Source organism: Capricornis sumatraensis, chromosome 1 (assembly GCF_032405125.1).
Source record: "Capricornis sumatraensis isolate serow.1 chromosome 1, serow.2, whole genome shotgun sequence".
NCBI lineage: Eukaryota > Metazoa > Chordata > Mammalia > Artiodactyla > Bovidae > Capricornis > Capricornis sumatraensis.
In genome coordinates, this window is record NC_091069.1 from 7,194,692 (window position 1) to 7,212,926 (window position 18,235).

Consider the following 18,235-nt stretch of genomic DNA (forward strand, 5'->3'; position numbering starts at 1 on the left):
TTAGTTGCAGCATGTGGGCTCAGCAGTTGCGGTGCATGGGGCTTAGTTGCTCTGCAGCATGTGAGATCTTCCCAGACCAGGGATCCAATTCGTGTCCCCTGCATTGGCAGGTCAACTCTTAACCACTGGACCATCCCCTTCATATTGCTAATGTACACAAAATAAATATTCCATCTCACCTATTTACTGTATTTTTGGCATTTATCCATCCTGAGTTTACACCCCACTTCAGTCTTCCCCGACATGGGTTCACACGGGTCATGGAATTTTTCTCTGTGTCTCCAGGAGGCAAAGCTACTTGTGTCCTTGTAGCCATCATTGCCAAAACAAACAGAAACCTCACTTTATACATTTCATAAAAATGAGTGGCCTGACTTGGAAATATTGTGGAGCCGGCTCCTTGGGGACATGGATTGCACCGTGCCATGATGCTGTTGAGGCAGCAGGCATGGGGCGAAGGCTCAACAAATAGGCCTGGATGATTGTTATTGCTGCTGTTCATGGGGGTTGGTATAGCTGATAATTCCTAGTCTTTTCCTCCTTCACATCACAGGTTACAGGGTCACTTCTCAAAGTTACTAATTGGCACTAAATGGTAAGAAGCCAGTTGTGAGAATGAGGCAAGTTATCTGTCCTTGCGCCAGAGAGATGGTTACCGTGGCAGTCGGCCTGCAAGATGGTCTCCAGACAATTTCCACCCTCTTCAGCCCTTCCCACAATGAAGAGGGCTGCCCCCGCGGGGCCAAGAGGACAGTGTGGAAAGGACCTCACGTGCATTCCAAGGCACCAGGGTTTCAGTCTTTCTTGCTGGCATCCATCTAGGGGAAGCCATATACTGAGGAAACTCAAGCAGCTCTGTGGAGGACTCCATGGGGCAAGAAACCAAGGCCTCCTGCCAACACCCAGCCAGTGAGCACTCCATCTTGGAAGCCGGAAGCCAATCCCGCAGCCCCAGTCAGATGAGAGCAGCCCCAGCTGATGTTTGGACTGCAACTTCAGTGGAGACCACAAACTGGGACCAGCCAGTTATGTTGCTGTGCAGTTGCTGAGTCATGTCTGACTCTTTGCAAACCCATGGACTGCAGCACGGCAGGCTTCCCCTGCCCTTCACTATCTCCCAGAGTTTGCTCAAATCATGTCCATTGAATTGGTGATGCCATCCAACCATTTCACCCTCTGTCACCCCCTTCTCCTCCTGCCCAGTTACCGCACTTCTGAATTCCTGAGCCACAGACCCTTTGAGATAATAAATACCTATTGTTTTGAAGCGCTAAGTTAGGAGTGATTTGTTACACAGCAGTAGGTAACTGATACAGAAACAGAGAGACCTTTAGTTATGAGGGCTCTTCCCAAAGTATGTTCCTTGGAATATTGACCCCAGGCTATATAACCCCAGGAAAACCACAGTCTGTCAAGTAATGGCAGATTGTGGGCTTTCATCTCTTATTTAAGATTCCCAGTATACCTTGGCATAGTCAAGCAGACCCCTCTGGGCAAGGAGGCTGTTCCTCTGGAGTCTTGGTAGAACTCTGACATCATAGCTTCTTTGAGAAATACAGCTGAACTGCGACAGGAGTAGGCTCCTACTGCACATTAGATCATTGCATCTAATATAAAAACAAAAACACTTCCAGCCGGATATTCAGAGTGTGGCCGATGGTGTCCTATACAAAGACAAGATGGCCGGCCTCTCTGAGCTCCTCTTCCGGCTGAGGGGGCTGGTTTGCCTTGGGTCCCCTCTGGTCCCACCAGTCACACCATCAGTGGTTCTGATCAGGGCTCTGGGCCCGTGTTTGGCCGTGAACCTCAGTGTATCTGGGGACCACTGGGGCTTCAGATTTTGGTTCCTGCTCTCTGCAGTGCCAACTCTCATCGGTCCGAAGCAATGGCCTTGAGCTCCCCACCCCTCGTGTCTGCCACATCCTCAATGACAATGCCTCAGAGTCGGATCCTTCTCGGCAGGAACATAACCATGGTCTTAAAACACGCACCACTGGAAAATAACGTTTGATATAGAAAAAAAAAATCATTTCGCAGGCAACTTTTTCAGAGCGAATCCACCCCCTTCAGCGAGGAAAAGCTGTGCTCAGAAAACCACATTCTTTCAAACCCCTGGGGCTGCGTGGGGGTGGGAACAGAGATCTTTCTACACACTAGGAGGCAGAGGCCTTTTCTTCTGTTGAAAACGTAATTTTACCCTCATGTTGCTTCATCTTTCCCTGCATGGCCTTTTGGGGGGCTTGTGGGCCTTTCTGGAGCCACTCCTTCCAGACACCAAGCAGCCTGCCCTCTTCCCTCAGACCTGAGGCCTTGGTGTGCAGCCCTGGCTGCCCCCCGCCCCGGCCTCACCTGGGAGCCCTGCCTAGGCCTTCTCCAGCAGAATCTGCACTGGGACAAGGTTCCCAGGTGATTCCAGGCACATGAAAGATGGGGAGCGCCCAGCTGCACCCCAGAACTGCCATCTCAAGGTGCCCTCTGCCTGCCCGCTAATGGGCCGCCAAGCTCACCTTCCTCACCCGGCTTCCAGGCTCCCATCACAGACGGCGTCTCAGAAGCGGCACTTTCGGACCCCCATTTCCACATGCACGCTGCCCACCCCTGCATCACGCTCTCATCATGTTTGAAATCCAGCGAGAGGGCCACACACATAAAGTGGGAAGTCAGGACCCCTGAACAAGCAGTAATGGCAACAACAAAGACTCCCAGCCTTTACAGAGCACTGTCAACCGAGGAGGAAAGCAGTGAGACCTAGAGGTTCAGAGAGGGAAAGCCACCACCCCAAGATCACACAGCTGGCAAGTGGCAAAGTCAGAGCCACCAAGCTCTCCCCCGACACCCTGCGGCAGGAAGCCTTCCCAATGAGAAAATGGGAGGGGCTGCAGGGAATATCAAAGGGTTGAACCCCCCACCCCAATTTAGCCCGGTGTTTCCCACTCTGGGGTTCCTTGGGGGACCCTCCGAGGCTTTCTGCAGCAGTGGTGGTGGTGGTGGTGGGGAGTTCTGTGCTCTTTTGAAATCCCTGATGGTCACTATACCTTGACCAAGGGCCAGGCCACCATGGGATCCATACAGCATTGCCTTTGTTTGCTTTGGATGGGATTACATCAACCCACCATGCTGGTTCAGACTCTCCGGCCCAATGGGAGTTGCAAGGCATTGGCATGGATGCCCTTGATTATCCTGAACTGAGGAAGCTTCTAGTACTTAACAAAGGCAGCTTTCTTGTTGGGCCAACGTGGGCCTGGAGACAGATAAGAACAGGAGGAGCTTTTCTGGTGGGAATGGAGAGGAATTAGCTTAGAAATTTGAGTTACTGAGGGGAGGGGATTTGTCACCAGGATTTTCGGCAGCGGCAGGCGCTTTCTTCTGTTTTCTCTAAATCGAAGCTGGTGCTGCCCCACTCCCACCCAGCCCAGCCAGTGTTGGTGGAGGTGGAGCCCGACGGGCAGGACTGAGCTGTCCAGGCTCACTGCCCAGGTCCTCACGAGATGCCCTCCCGCCACGCTCTCCATGGAAGCAGACCTTGAAGGCGACGGGTGAGCTCCTGTTTGCGGGAAGCCAGCCACAGACAAACCTTGAGTTTCTTGCAGAAACCTGCAGCAAGATGGGCGTGGGCTTCTGTGTGCGGTTTCCAAACCGCCCTGCAGCTTTCTCCCCATCTCGGCTTGTCCGAGCGCACATGTGGAGCTAGAGCGGTGCCTCCCTTGCTCCTCCCGGGCAGACCCCTCCCCTCCACCCCCGACCTCCACCCCACACCCACGGCAGGTGCCAGGCCCTGGAGGTTCTGGTCAGGAGCGCTCAGAGGTTAACGGTGGCTGGCAGCTCTAAAGTCCCAAGGATACAGGTGAGTTGTGATCAGTGTGAGCAACTGACAACTTCACCTCACAGCCCCAGCCATGTGCTTCCTCCGTCTGGAGAAACCCTGTTGGAGTGGGGACCCCAGATTCTTGACCATTGGAAGCTGACCTTCCAGGAGGGACCTGAAGTCACCTTTGGGTGGAGCAGGGAAGGGCACAGTCACTTCTTTAAAAATGATTCCCGTGGGTCTGAGTAGCAGGAACTGGAGCCCCCTGTCCAGAGAGCCGGTGACCATGGGCTAGAAAATCACAGTGAAGGACAAGCCAGCTGGGCTTCAAATACAGCTCAGGAGGAGCTCATTCTGAGGTAAAAGAAATATGCACCATCCATCGGCCACGGCGAAGGGCTAGAACTGATGTCAGTGCACCAACCAGGGGACTTTTCTCTTTTTTTTAGCCACTCCAGGTGATATCTTAGGTCCACAACCAGTGATGGAAACCATGCTCCACGCAGTGGAAGCGTGGAGTCAACTGCTGGACCTCCAGGGATGTCTCCCAGGGGACTTTTTTAAAGCAAGTTCCCCCTGGGGTCTTCTCTGGTGCTCCTTTAGGAGACGGATCAGCTATGCAGCCTTGGGTGGCCCCTCTGACACCACACGCTTCTCTGGTCTGTCCGTGTGTCCCTCTCTCCCAGGAGACGCAGCTCCTCCCAGGCAGGGGCAGCCCAGGGTGGTCTCTGTGCCGTGAGAGCGCCCTTCGAGCCCTGCCGTCAGGACTCACGTTTCTGTTCATCGGTAGAACAGAGCGCTCAGCTCCAAAGCCAGGCTCTTTAGTTTCTCAGTGTGGAACCTTAAGCACGTCAGGTCCCCTCTCTGTGCCTGCCTCTTCTCTCCGGAAATGGCGATCCTGGTCCCTGGCATTTCATGGTTGCTGTGAGGACAGCCTGAGCAAGGACATGCCCACAACGGGGTTACCACTCTCCAGACCAACTCTGATGCAAGGCTGTGCACGCAGCAGGGACTCAGGGACTGTTTGGTGTTCAGATTTTTTTTTTAACTAACATTTCTTCTTTCCCCCCTAAATTGTATTTCTCTATTTTTGGTGGTGCTGGGCCTTGGCTGCTGCACAAGGGCTCTCTCTAGTCGCGGCGAAACTCACCAGTTTTGGTGCTCAGGCGTCTCCTCGCGCTGGCTTCGCTTGCTCCAGAGCGTGCGGCTCCAGAGTGCGCACGCTTCAGTAGTTCTGCCTCACAGCTTAGTTACCCTGAGGTATGTGGGATCTTCCTGGACCAGGGATGGAACCCTTGTCCGGTGCATTGGCAGCAGAATCTTAACCCCCTGGGAAGCCCTAAACTAACATTTCTTAAAGTACAAGGATAAACATAATCTATGACTTGTGGAGAATGTGATTTTTTTTGCAAAAGAGAACACTTGGGGCTTCCCTGGTGGTCCAGTGGTTAAGACTCTGTGCTTCCAATGCAGGGGGTGCAGGTTTGATCCCTGGCCAGGGAAGTAGGATCCCACTGCAGTGCAGTGCAGTGCAGCCCCAAAATAAATGAAAGAAAACTTGACCTCTTTTTCCACCACCGACAGCCAGCATTCAAGATAGATATTCCCCATGCATGTCTCCCTTTTACGGAAGAGTCAGTCAAGGCTCAGAGAGGCCAAATGAGGTTCCCAGGATCACTCAGTGACAGAATCAAGCTCTTAACCAAGAGCATCTTGGATTTATAACCCCTGGCCTCCCTGAGGGACTTAAACCCCTCAGAACCAGGGGCCCCCTCCCAGAGAGGAGCAGCAAAGATCAAGTGTGCCTATGAATTAAGCAGGCCAAGAATCACCCAGTAAAGTCATCCCCACTTCAAAGATCTCTCAAGTGGGAACCAATGTGACCAGGAAGGAAAATCTGAATCACGTCTCACCCAAAACACTGCGCAATTTCAGCAGAATACAGCTTCCCCAAGCCTGAGCTAACTCAGACTACCTTCCATCCAATTCCCTGGGAAGCAAGCAATAGGTGCAGAGGGGGCAGATTCAAGTCAGAAGCCTCCTGGGGTTTAGAACAGGAGTGGAGACCAGGGGGCAGGGCTGAGGGTGGGACTTGTGCTCTGCGGCTTTCTTGAGGCAGGGAGTTGTCAAGAGGGTCTTTCAAGCTGCCATGTGAGTTGGTGATTCTGGGCTCTCAAGCCACAGAAACCTAGGATTCCCTCCTGGCAAGCTATGTGACCTCTCTGACCCTCAGCCTCTTCATCTGAAATGTGTCCAGCCAAGCTTTAATGTCCAGCTGCTCCTTGAGGAGCTGGTGCTGGGTACTGGGGACTCAGCAGTGAATGGGAGAGACCAGACTGGGGCCTTCACCAAGCTCACTGCCTCACAGGGGAAACAGTGAGTGTGGAGACAAACAGGTTTAGGTATCAGCTATAAGGGAATACCCCGAGGATGAGAGTCAACGCTCTCTCAAGCTGGTAGTGAGAGAGCATGCATCCAATCAAGGCTGAGCCCGGCACTGAGCCCATGGTGAGTGCTCAGGCCGTGAAAATGGCTTTAGTTGCTGCTGTGGCGACTATTATTACCGTAACCTGAATAAAACTGGGCTGCCTTGGGGCCCAGTCTCGTCACAATGTTATGTTCAAAAGCAATATCAGCCTGACATCCCCAAATCATTGCAAAGCAGTTTAAATCTTCCCGACGATCTCTCAGAGACACCAAAAGCGAATTCCTTTGCACACCACACAAAAAAGCGTTCTCAAGACTCTCCATGACAATGTGTCTGCCTAGAAGGTCTCACGGCAGTTGCTCCCGAAACATCTCTGTTCCCCGCACCTCCCTGTCATCCTTCTCAGAGAGGCGGGGGCCGTTGGGTTTGGCCGCAGGAGAGGGGGGACGGGGTGTGTCCAGGCTCTGCCCTCACTAGCTTTGTGGCCGCAGTTTGCTCATTTGCAAAATGTGGGTACAACAGCGCTGCCTCCAATGAGGTATGGTGGGGACTCAATGAGATGGTCGGATGGCATCATGAACTCAATGGACATGAGTCTGAGCAAACTCCTGGAGATGGTAAAGGACAGGGGAGTCTGGCGTGCTGCAGTCCATGGGGTCGCGAAGAGTTGAACATGACTGAGCGACTGAACAACGACGATACAATGGCTTTAAGGTGTTGAGGATGGGCAGGTACAGCTGGGCGACCCCTTCTCCTGCCTCCCCGACCTGCCCTTTGCATCTCATCGTTAACAGGAGCTCCAGCAGGGTCTCCTGTAGTCAGTCTGGGCTTTCTAGTGCCTAGCATCCAGCAGCAGCCGCTCCGCCCAGCACAGGCAAAGGGCAGTACCCAGCAGGTACAGAGGCTCCCACCATCTGAGGCCATTGCTTGCCGGAAGCCTGGGCAGTGTGGTCCAAGCTGGCTTCTCCTCTTCCTCCTGATAGGGATCTGGTATCTGTCTTCTCAAGGGGCTCTGGGCCAGGCCCTTGCCAGGCATGCAGTTTCTGCCCCCATAGGGCTCACAGACCCAGATAATCAGGGCCTGACTTCAAGGGAGACACCCAGAGCTGCAAGAGAGGACCAGCCGGAACACCAGGGAGGGCTTCCAGGAGGAGGCAGCAAGGAAAGGAAGGCCACACCCAGGCAAAGGCCTGGAAGGAAGAAAGTGGTGGGTTCTAGAAGCTACAAAAAATTCTCACCCACATGTCCTGACAGGTGCAGTTTGCTGAGCTCTGTCACCTACACCATGTCACTTGGCGCTCTCCTCCCTCAGATCCCAGAGGACAGAGGGCAAGAACTCTTACTTCCCATTCACAGAGCAGGAGACAAGTACGAGAGAAAGAGACAATTCTTAGCTGGGACTAGAGCCCACATGGCCTGTCTTCTGGCTCAGATGAGAAAGTCAAGCTGCAAGACTGCGCACTGAGCATCCCTAGCATCTCCCTGTGATCATCACCCCCATTTTACAGATGAAGAAACGGAGGCTCGGTGAGACCACAACGTCCCTCCAGTCCTGCTCTTTCTGTGCATCTCTGGGGACCTAGGATAAGCCTGGGGTGCCCAGATGCCCTCACCAGACGGGGCAGGAAACAGCCAGGAACACGGACGGGTGACAGGGGGTGATGGAAGGAAGGGAGCCAGGATGGGCTTGCAAATCAACACCACGCCGGGGAAGGCGGAGGAATGTGGGTAGGGATGGGGTGAACCCTACATGGGAGGCCAGTTTGGGAGGGGCCCAGAACCCTAGGCAGAGCCCCCTAAGCACCGGAGGGTGAGACCCTGACTTCCCGGAAGACACCACCCCCAAGCTGGGCGGGGTGAAGGACCACAGCCTCCTGGCTTGCCCAATCAAACGCACTCCCCCAGTCCGATGGGGGAGGCGGCCAGGGCGGAGGGCTCCCGCGGCCTTCCTGGGGGAGCCCCCAGGAACCTGCCCAGGACTCGGCCGCCCACCGCCCACTGCCCGCCCCCAGCCTCAATAGCCCCGACGCCCGACGTCCTCCCCTCGGCTTTCGGTGGCTCCAGAATTTAAAGGTTAAATCCTAACCTCGTCTCAGCAGTTTCTCCCGGCTTTGCCTACCCAGCGCCAGTTGCTGGTAATTATATGCATCTCCGAGCAGCCAATCAGCTGTCAGACTGACAGATACTGATCTTTTCGTTTTATTTTTAGCTCTGTGCTTCCCCCTCTAGTTGCAAAAAAAAATTCTGTTTGTTCTGTGTGTGGCTGCTTGACTCCCAGCTCTGCACCCGTCTCTCATCTCCGCCAGCCAGGCGGGAGCAGGAAGCCGGAGGGGCTGGAGCCCCGTGCCCCTCCAGAGACAGCGGTGGGGTGGGGTGGGGTGGGGCGGGAGAAATGCACCCGCTGTCCCCCCACCCCTCTCCAGCTGCAGACCCTGGGCTGAATTGGGGAGGGGAGGAGGCCGGTGCTGCCCAGAGGCGCCTTTGGAGGCCCAGGGAGCAAGAGAAGAGCTGGGCTTGGCGTGGGAGGGGAGCAGGTCCTCACCTACAGGCTGGAGGCTGGGGGAGAGACAAAGACGGAGAGACGTCTCGCAGAGACGAAGCTAGACTGAGAACAAGGCAGAAACGGGAGTGGAAGGGGAAAGACCAGTCCTCGACCCCTGGAAATACCGCACCCCCACCCCACCCCCCGCCACCGCCGAACTGAACAGAAGAGGGCAGGGCCCAGGCGCGGCCTCTTCCAGGCCTGTGTGCCTCCCCTGCTCTGTGCAGGGCAAGCGAAGTGCTCTTCAGAGTCCCTTTTGGGGGAACATTCTGGAAGGTTCTGGAACCTCCTGAGCGCACCAGGAGGCAGGCGGGTGTGGGGCGCGGCTGGCAGGAGGCCCCTGTTCACCCAGGGTCTTTGGAAGGAAAGGCCAGGCAAGTTTTTAGGTCCCAAAGGGTCTCCCAGTCAAGGCCTCTGGTCCAGGAGTCATTGTTTAGTCGCTAAATCAAGTCCAACTCTTTGCGACCCCATGGGCTGCAGCCCGCCAGGCTCCTCTGTCCTTGGGATTCTCCATGCAAGAGTGCTGGAGGCGGTTGCCATTCCCTTCTCCAGGGGAATCTTCCTGACCCAGGGATCAAACCTGCGTCTCCCTGGACCAGGGGCGGAGTCAGCAGATGGTCATGCTTCTTTTCATCATCAAGGCACAGTTTGCACTGCGTCTCCCCTCGCCCCAGGGGCCGCCACTCCTCCCCACAGGATGAAGTGACACGGGAGGGGGGGTACAGGAGGACCGACGGGGATCATCCCCATTCTGATTGGCCCTGAAGGAGGGGCAGCGGTGTAGCCTAATGGTTTGGGCTTTGGGGCTCAACGAACTGGGGTTCAAGCCCCAGGGCTGCTCTTCAAGCACCGTGAGGCTGAGCGAACACTCCGAACTCTCTGGGTCCTAGCGTCCCCATCTGGAAGGTAGGCCCCAGGCCAACCCCCTCCCTCACAAAACTGGCTGGGGAGCGCAGTCACCCTGCGCAGGTGCTCCTGACAGCCCCAGCATCCCCGGCCTGCTGGGGAGCGGGTATTATCAGCATCTCCGTTTTGCGGATGGGGAAACTGAGGTTCATGTGACTCGTATTTGGCGGAACTGGGACCAGAACACTCTACCCACACCCTCCCCCCCTTCTTGGCTTCCTTTTCTCTGACACCACAGATGGCGCGCTGAGAAAAAAAGAGAGAGGAGAGTGGAGAGAAGGGAATTAGGAGATGGAGCGAGGTGGAGGGAGGCAGCGGCACCGTGATCAATTACTTGGGCTGTAAATTTCTGCTGTTTTGCAAAGTGAGCACACAACCTCAGAGAGGCATCACTCCCTGGTCTGCTTGGAAGAAACCAAACGGCCAAGCCCACAGCAGCCGCTCCAATGGTGAGAGCCCTAGAGGGAGAGGGGAGATCCCTTGGTTGGGGTCAGAGCTGCTCCCAGCATGGATGGAGGGCAAGGGCCCCCGGAAGGAACCAGCGGAGGGCAAGCTTGGGAGCTGCCTAGAGCCCCCTTGGAAGGGGACTCGCCTTCCTCTTCTCTTTCCAGAAGATTCCTCTCCTGCTGTTGGGAGTAGGGAAGCCAGTCCTGGGCAGCCCTGTCTGCCACAACACCTCTGCCTGGCCAGACCCTTACTGCTGCCTCCACAGCTGCTCCTGGGAGCTGCTGGGGACATGGGGTAGCAGGGAGGAGGACTCAACTTTCTCACCTGTGAAATGGGAGTAATGCCAGTATTCATCCCCAGGGGTTAATCCAAAAGATCAAAAAAGTCTAGGATATAAATGGTCTAGCGTAGGGGGCCTGGCACACACACACCAAGGAAAGTTAATGTTGTTATTATTACTGTTAATATTATAAAGATAAGCAAGGGCTAAAGGGTTCCCTGGTGGCTCAGATAGTAAAGACTCTGCCTGCAGTGCAGGAGACTCAGGTTCAATCCCTGGATTGGGAAGATCCTCTGGAGAGGGAAATGGCAACCCCCTCCAGTATTTTGCTTGGAAAATTTCATGGACAGAGGAGCCTGGCGGGCTACAGTCCATGGGTTGCAAAGAGTCAGGCACGACTGAGCGACCAACATTTTCACTTTCATTTTCAAAGATAGTTTGGAAACTGATTTAATTATTTAAAAAGGGGGGACCGGTCCTCCCTTGGAGGTTCAGTGATGGAAAGGCTGGTCCACATATCATGGCCTTGACCTGACTCCATCTCCCAGCATGTAGGGTTTGGGAACGGGGTCAAGGTGCAATTTGTGCTTGGAAATGTGGTCAGAGCGAGGCAGCCCAGGCCCGGAGTTCTGGCCTTGACCTTCCGGGAGCCTCGTTACAGTGCATCTGGGGAATGGACATCGGTGGAGTCCAGCTTCTTCCTCTGGAACCTGGGTGCTCCAGGGAGATGGATTCTAGCCATGGTGCTCTCAGGGCTTTCCACATGGTGGATCTGCAAAGACCAGAGCATTTCAAAAGCCCCTGCTGCGTGCTTATCTTCTGCTAGGCACAAGGAAATTCAGCAGTGAGCACTCCCCAAGCCCTGCCCTCAAGGAGCTATTCGGGAGAAAAGCTAATAGATTAGGCTGACTCTGAACTATGGTCTTTGGACCCCAGACAACAGCCCAAGCAGTGGGAAGCCATGAGAAGGAACATGATCCCAGACTACAGACATGGTGAAATGAGAGAAGCCAGGTGGAGGGGCCTGGGGGCAAGGGGTGAGGCCAAGACTGGTGGTAAATCCGGGTCCTGGAAAAGATGCCTTGAGTTCAGGTGGGCGCCAGGCAGAAGGCCCATCATGCACCCTCAGCAGCTTCGAGGGTCCAGGCTGAAGGCAGTGGCAGAGATTTCTGCTTTAAAGGCAACCTAGGATGAATTCCTTTACAACAAAGAGCAGCTCCCCTGAATGCAGATAATAAAAATATTGTATTAGTCAGGATGGGCTAACGGATATAACAAACCATCCCCAAATAAAAGTTTATTTCTTATTCACATCACTGTCTACTCTGGGCTGGTAGAGAGGAAGTGGGGGCCCTGCTCCAGGCAGTAACTCAGGGGCCCAGGCTCCCTCATCCTGTGGTTCATCATCTTCTAGGGCCTTTTCCTTCTCTGCAGTAATCTTGTAGAAGGGTAAAGAGAGTGTGCAGGAAGGCATAGAAGGAATTTATGGAGCAGGCTAAAAGGGGTGGTGGGGCAGATCACTTCAGCTCACATACCATTGGCCAGAACCCAGTCATGTGGCCACACCTAACCACAAAGGAGGCTGGGAAATGTAGTCTTGCTGGGTGCCCAAAAGGAAAATAATGATCTAGGATTTGGTGAAAACAGCAATCTCTACCACAAATGTGGTTCTCCTTACGTGCATGAGTGATGCTTACAAAGCATCTGATGTAGGGCCAGGCCACTGGCTTGTGCACTGAAGCTGGTTGTTTGTCTCATAAAAGCAGAAGCTGCTTGCCTGAGGGTTAGGACTGGCATCGGAAGCCTGTGCCTAGTTCTCCTCCTGAAATGGTGTGTTAAAGTGTGTGTGAGTGAGAGAGAGAGAAAGGAAGGGAGGGAAGAAGGGAGACAGAGATGGATGGAGGGATATTTTTTGGTCTAAGGGGAGCATCCAGAGGTTTTACCAGATTCTCAAAAATATGAGCATAGTGGCTAAAAGCAACGGCTTAGTAGGGACTTTCCTGGTGGTCCAATGGCCAAGACTCTGTGCTCCATGGGGAGCCAGGTTCGATCCCTGTTCAGGAAACTAGATCCCACATGCCTCAGCTAGAAGATTCCACATGCCATGACGAAGATGGAAGATTCAGAGTGGCGCAACACAGACCTGGTGCAGCCAAATAAATAAAAGTAAATATTTTTTAAAAAATAAAGCAACAGCTTAGCTGTGCAACGCTGATGTTTTGGGGGCTTAGCAAGGTCTTGGTGCTGAGTACATCAATCCTTATGTACATGTATACATATGGCCCCTTATGTACTTATGGTTCTACATAAGGAGGAGGTAAAACCAACGATTTTACAGCTACCGTCTTCCCTCCCTCCCTAAACACACCCCCAGAGACCCCAGGGTCGAGCAGAGAAGTCCTCAGCTGATCCATGACAGCGGACACATCCCTGCTGGTCAGCTGCAGCGGCCACGGCAGCCGTGGGGTCATCGATGTCAGCTAGGAGGCCAGCTGAGAGGTGCAGGTGGAGAAACAGGCCAGAAAGGGGCCACCTTGCCCAGGGTCACACAGCGAGTCAGGGCAGAGCCAGGACTGACATTCAGAGGCAGTCAGGTTTCTGTGGTTGTAAGCAACAGAAATTGGGCTCTGTTTGCCTTGAGCAGTAAAAGGTTTCATCCCCAGACTGAGGGCAAGTTCAGAGTGGAAGTAAACACAGGAGAGGCAGACAGGCCCCAGCAAAGATGCAACCAAGGGGGCATGTTGGAGAGGAGCGACACCCGCCCCTCGGGCTGGCCATCAGGACGAGGAGTGAGAGTCCCGTCCTCAGGGAAGGGGGACTGCTGACCCAGCCGGGGCTATAGGCCCATCCCTTGGCACAGAGGGACGGGCATCTGGACTGGCAGCCCACTCCCCAGGCTGCACACATGGGGGAATTCCCTGTGATGCAAATGGGGGACTTTTGCCAGAAAGAGGGGGGCCAGGGGTGTTGGACGGCCAAGACAGCAGATGTCCACTCTGGCCTCTGGCTCCAGGGTTGTGCAATCGAAACAAAACAACCACAGGGTTGGTTTCCTGCAACCCAGAGCTGCAGGCTAACCAGAGAATCCCGCCCAGAGCCAGGCCTGAAGGCCCGGAAAACAGAGGAGCTCAGCAGACTGGTGTTCTGGACTCCTGATGGCTCCTCTAAATGACCGGCAGCTCTCTGAGGGTGGCTCCACACCAAACTGGGCTCCTAGAGGGCTTGCCCAGGCTGGTTAAGGGAGATTTCACAAGCGAGGGACATACGGCTGGAGGAAGAGCTGGGCTGAGCGCTGGGGGTCCAGGCGAATTCATGGCAGGAGGGAGCCCTGCCGATCTCACCCTGCCTCTGGTGGGGGCTGTCTGAGAGTTGATGCTTGAGCAGGAAGGAGCTGGAAACCACTGACAGAGGAAGAGTGAAGGGATGCTTGGTGCCTGCCTGGTAAAGCTGCCATTCCCAACTCTTCCATCAAACACTAATCTTAGTGTCACTCCGAAGGTGCCCCGTGGAGGTGATTCCAGTCCATCCTCGGCTGACTTAAAGTGAGACAGATTGCGCTAGACACTGTAGGTGAGCCTGATTCCATCCCTTGGAAGACCTTAAGAGCAGAGCTGAGGCTTCCCTGATGGGGCAGAAATTCCACCCATAGACAGCACCATCAGCCCTGGCCCCTCGGTCCAGCCTGCTCTTCAGATTCCAGGCTTGTCTAGCCAGCTCCACAGCCGCATAGCCGATTCCTCGCGGTAAATCTCTTCACGTAGGTCTGCTGGTTCTGGTTCTCTGGTTGGAGCCTGAGTGAGGCAGATGGGGAAGGGAGGCTGCAGGGGTGCGCTTGCTAGGAGGCTCCCAGTTCTCTCGGAAAGAGTGCCCACATCCTTACAGAGGAGTGCTAACTGGGTTGGGCCCCTTCACGAGGCCGGAGAGCAAGGACAGGAGTGCCTGGAGGGGCTCACAGCCCCCGGGGCGTCAGTGTTCAGAAAGGTGGCTCAGAGCCCTGGGGCTGGGGCCTGATACCTGCCGCCGCCGTTTGCACCCTGCCCCACCTGCCACCCCCTGTGTAGCAGACACATCACTGAGCTGTGTTTTCCTGGACTTTCAGAAACATGGGGGCACGGATAGACTCTTGGACAAACCAGGAGACTGAGGCTTGGACTCGTTCACCCATCTGGGGAGTTCAGATGGCCTTGCACCCTCCCCTCTCTCAGTGCAGCCCCTCCCAGCCCACTCCATGGGTGCCACGGGCATGGACAGAGGCTGAGGTGCCCAGGGGATGGGCAGCACTCTCGCAGTGATGCCAGGGTGTCTGAGCTGTTCTGGCATTGTATAGGGGCTTCCAGATCCCCACAGGCAGAAACCAGCCCTGGCTGGCTGATGGTGCTCAGGGAAGGGCAGGGCCCTGGTGGGGAAGAGGCTGCCAAACCAGGGGTCACTGGAAACCTCAGGCCCCCTAAAGGTGTTCCCCAGCCTGTTAGTAGGAGGCCACATACAGAGGCTTGCAAAGCCCCTAGCCTGCCTTCTAGGGGCCTCAGCCATCAGCAGAGCGAAGTGATAGGGGTAGCTCTCTGCTTAGCACCCTTCTTCCCCTGCAACAAGCAGACTGGAGGCACGGCAGAGGATGCAGGAAAGGGGCGACTCCCTGACACAAGCTGCAGGCCTGCACCAACAAGCAGCTGGGCCGCAGGTGTCCCCAGCGCACGTGCGGGCGGGGCTTCCACTTATTTATCCAAAAACTTGAATGTAGAGCCCACCCTGCCAGGCTCAGCTCCAAGCACTGTTGGTTGTTCCCTCCTTTCATCCCGACCACCACCCTGAGAGGTGGAGGGGCTGGTGGCAGCTTCATCATCCCCATTTTACAGAGGGGGAGACTGGGGCGTCTCTTACCCAAGCCTCCACAGCCGGCAAGTGTCAGGCAAGCTCTGCTGCCCCGATGTTCAGCTCTGTCTCTTTGATCCCAGGGTCTGGCCCATCTCTCTTTCTTTACAGGCCTCCAAGGGACCTCCCAGAGGAGGCCCCCTTGGGGCATCACCTAGCCACCGCCCCCCCCACCCCATGTCAAGAAGATTCTGTCTTCTATTGTTGCGCGCACCACAGCCCTGGTCCTTTTCTCAATTTCTGCTTCTCTCTCATCATGCTATTTGTTTGGTCTTTGGGTCTCTCACCCCCCATTATCACAGCAATAAACACTCACAATGGAAAGTTTGGAAAACAGAGACCTCACACTGTGATGTAATTGATCTGTTCCCACACCCACCGGTTCCCCCCCAGACTTGTGGCTTCTGGAGGGGTGAGTTGGGGCCCAGCCCAGAGCAGGGGCGGGGAGGGTCCCTGCCTCCCACCACAGCCTTGCAAATCTTGGATTGGTTTGTTAACGCAGCACCCGGTGACATCCACCAGAGCCGTTGTTTGGGGCGCCAGGCCAGGTGCTTGCCTCCCCTTGTCCTCCCAGCCTTCCGAGATGAGCTGCTGTAGGCAGCCCCACTTCTTAGACGAAGACACTGAGGCTCAGGAGCACAGTTTGTCCAAGATCTTACATCATCTGGTCTCAGCGCTGGTGGCTGTCAGCAGCCTCGCCTCCCCTGGAGAGGCATTTCCAGGGCTTAAGTGACTTATTGCCTGCTTGGTGCAGACACGTTCTGCCTAAGACCTCACGATGCTAAGACAGAAACAAGAGGCTGCACGGAAAAGCATCCACACACTCTATAAAACAACGACTGGGACTTCCCTGGCGGTCCAGTGGTTAAAATTCCATACTTCCACTGCAGGGGATGTGGATTTGATCCCTGATCGGGAAACTAAGATTCCATGTGTGGTGCACAGCCACATACACAAAAAATTTTTTAAGATGATGGGCGAATGTCACCCTGAGACTATGCACCCAGCAGACTCTGAGGCTAACTAGTATTTTACCTTAACTGGGATCCCAGAGATTCCCATAAACCCAGTTTGCTGGAAGCAAAGGAAATGGGAATTAACTGAGTCTGGGTGGTTTCCATGGAGCCCGGATTGTACAAAACAACATTGAGCTTCTGCCAGGGGTATAGGGACCACAGGTTGGGCAGGAAGATCTCCTAAGAAGGAGCCTGAGAGATTGTTCCACCACCAACCACCAGCAGTAGCAAAATGTCTGGGTCCCTGGACCATCCTAGCAGATAACACGGGGGCTGTTGGGCACTGGCCATACTTCCTGAGCACTCTCCTGGCCGGGAAAACATGGTTTTTCATTGATATATTGGCTCTAGCTCTCCCTACGCCAGGCTGCAGCAGCTCTGCCCAGTACTCTGTTCCCCAAGACCTGTCTAGGGCCAGGGGATGCCAAGGAGATAGAATTTCACTCTCAGGCAAGGAATTCCTCAGGGTCTCCAGTGCAATCATTTGTTCATTTAGTTCATGTATTCACCACAAAGTCTTTAATTTTTAGATCCTTTCTCAACAGTAGCTGAGGGGTTGGGAGCAGTCATTCCCTGCTCCCCAAATCCCCCAAGCCATCACTGACCCTCCATACCCCACAATTCATTGAGGCTGCATGCCTACAACAACACCTTCTCTGGGCATCAGATTCAATTAGACCATATCTTTAGAGATAACAGCAAGAGCTGGCACAGAGCTCTTCCCGTGGGCTCAGTGTATCGTATATTAGCCCATTTACAATGGCTCAAGATGTCAGTGCTAACACTGTATTCATTGTCATAAAATAGTGTGTTCGTTTATTAGTGCTCTCAACAAATTCTTATTTGGGCTTGGACTCCACCCTCCACCCTAGCCTGTGCAGGGCCCTGGGGAAACCCAAAGTGAGTAAAGCAGAAATTGCTCCTGAGGAGCTGGGGGTACGTGGCCAACTTCCAAGATGGCGCCTCCAGGTATTCGCATCCTTAAGTCATAACCAACAGAGCGGACATGACGGTGTGTGATGATATGTGACTTCCCAGGCTGAGTCACAGGGGGCGCTGTGGCTTCCGCCTTGCTCCCATGAATCTAAAGGAAGCTAGCTGCCATGCTGTGAGGACATTCAAGCAGCCTTGAATGGAGAGGCCAGGAGCAGCGCAGGCTTGTAGGAGAGCCGCGGGGGACGCAGTTTCTTTAGCCTCCAGCAGTCCCCGAGGACACCTGACTTCAGCCTCCTTGGTGACTCTGAGCCAGAAATACCCAGCTAAGCCTTCAGCCAAACTTCTGACCCATGGAAATAATGAGATAATAAGTGTTTATTGTTGTTTTAAGCTATTGTGTGTTTGGGAGGGGTGTGTTTGCTATACACTAACAGACTACTAAGTGTGTGTGTGTGTGTGCGTCTGACACACACAAGTGACAAACTTGTAAACTGATGAATCAAGTGCAAACAGGGATGTAAGGGACTGTCTGGGGAAGGATGGGTCCCCCGGAGCTCAGTGAACTATTCCTAAACCTGACAGCCTCAGAGTATAGCAGAGATGCACAGGAAATAATGGTTCATAAACTGTTCTGTTCATTCAAAAGACAGAACTATGAGGGACTTCCCTGGTGGTTCAGTGGCTAAGACTCTGCGTTCTCAATGCAAGGGGCCCAGGTTCAATCCCTGGTCAGGGAACATGCCACATGCCGCAACTAAGTGTTCATATACCACAACTGAAAGATCCCACGTGCCGCCACTAAAGATCAAAGTTTCCATATGCCACAACTAAGACACAGAGCAGCTAAATAAATAAAACGAAACGCAACTGCGAGTGGATATAGGCATATATATGACTGATTCACTTTGCTGTACACCTGAAACTAACACTGTAAATCAATTATACTCTGATAAACATTTTTTAAAAAGATACAACTGTGCACTTGCTGTGGGCTCCACAGTAG

The 18,235-nt window shown here is 54.2% G+C and overlaps 2 non-coding genes across 2 annotated transcripts; both read left to right on the top strand.

The window, feature by feature from the left end:
• The first annotated feature begins 5,235 nt into the window (after positions 1-5,235).
• TRNAG-UCC (transfer RNA glycine (anticodon UCC)) lies at positions 5,236-5,308 on the top strand. Its single transcript has one exon. It is a non-coding gene; the product is annotated as a tRNA-Gly (tRNA).
• A 12,588-nt stretch (positions 5,309-17,896) lies between these two features.
• On the top strand, positions 17,897-17,969 carry TRNAE-CUC (transfer RNA glutamic acid (anticodon CUC)). The gene has a single exon. It is a non-coding gene; the product is annotated as a tRNA-Glu (tRNA).
• The last annotated feature ends 266 nt before the right edge of the window (positions 17,970-18,235 follow it).